This window comes from Orycteropus afer, unplaced genomic scaffold (assembly GCF_000298275.1).
Source record: "Orycteropus afer afer isolate SDZICR_OR568_19922 unplaced genomic scaffold, OryAfe1.0 scaffold01063, whole genome shotgun sequence".
Taxonomy (NCBI): Eukaryota; Metazoa; Chordata; class Mammalia; order Tubulidentata; family Orycteropodidae; genus Orycteropus; species Orycteropus afer.
In genome coordinates, this window is record NW_006922650.1 from 219,976 (window position 1) to 221,529 (window position 1,554).

Genomic DNA, 1,554 nt, shown 5'->3' on the forward strand with positions numbered 1-1,554 from the left:
TATCTAAGATATTTTCCCTTTCTCTACCTACATGTATAATTAAGTGACAAAAAGTTCCTATTATTTTTTGATCAGCCTGGACAAAGTGGAAAGGCATGATCAATTTCAAGAGTACTTGAAGTCATACTTAGGAAACACTATTTGCAGGCAAGAGTAACCTTATTTATTTATTTATGCTATTTCCAAATCCAAGCTGAGGCTTCAAACATTTGCCACCTTTTCTCCTTCAGGTGTTCCCTTTTAGGGAAGTGATTGGATGAACAAGAGGAGAGAGCTTCATTATCTAAAATAAGCTGAATGCTTATTTTTCTGAACATATTGCATTTGCAGTATTGGTTCTATTGAAATGCACTTAGTCTGGCAAGGTAAATAGGGCTGGCTCATCTCTTTTTGAATGTCCATGATGTACTTAATTTTGCCTATCATCATCAAAGGCTTTTACAAACTGGACACAATCGGGTATAGCAAAGAATGAGATTTATAGATATAAGTTGTTCTTTCTAAAGATTTATATAGCTCAGGCAATCTGATCAATCCAACTACTAAATAAGTATACAAATACAGATGCATATTTGGTTAATTATCAAATAAGAAGTTAGTACATTTGGTGGAGTTCTCTATGTTTTTAAATGGTTTTAAATGATAAAGGCTTTGGATAATAATTTTTTCCCCCCCAGAAGAGTCTTGAAGTGCACAGAGCATATGAAATTCTATGGACATAATTTTGTATGAATATTTGGAAGCATAATCAAACAATAAAGTATATCTCAGCAACAGGGTGATGTTCATTAAACACAGATAACATTTGTTCATGCATGTGAAAGTATGCATATTTATTTTCTGAAAGACAGAACATAGAAAGATGCTTTCAGCATCTTATAGAATTATCTGTTAGTAGATGCAACTGAATGCCATTACTGTCTTCTCCATCTATAGGTCCATCCAGTTTTTTTCACACTATGCCTGGATTTGATCTGCAAAAGTCAGCTTATGCTAGCTAATCAAATACCCATCAACATGTTCTTCTCAAATTATGAGCTACATTTTTTTTTATTAATCTTTTTCACTCTTAACATTTTCATTAACACAAAATGTATTAGAAATCTTCATAGTTGGAGAAGGTCTAGTTATCTTCTTCTAAAATCAGAGCTTGTTCTCCTTGAGCCTAGGTGTAAATACTGTCAATGTCAGTAGAAGACACAGTAGTTGAAATTCTAGTTCATTCTCTTCTTTACTTATATCATATGTCAGGATGAACTAGACCAGACAATTTCCACAGAAGCCCATAGAAAAATTTTTGTGGAAAGATTAGTGTCAAAGACAGAAGAAAACTATCTCCACTGCCTTTGTGATTATCCCATTAACTCCTTTTATTTAATCTGGAAAATGGAACAGGCAAGCGACCCAACAAAAGAGTCTATTGCATACCTTGTTGCTTATCATGGCTGTGTAATGGAGGGGCCTACAAAAGACCACATTATAGGACATGGCAACAAGGAGAAAAAATTCAGTTACTTCAAATAGGACACCAGAAAATAATTGGCTGGCACAACT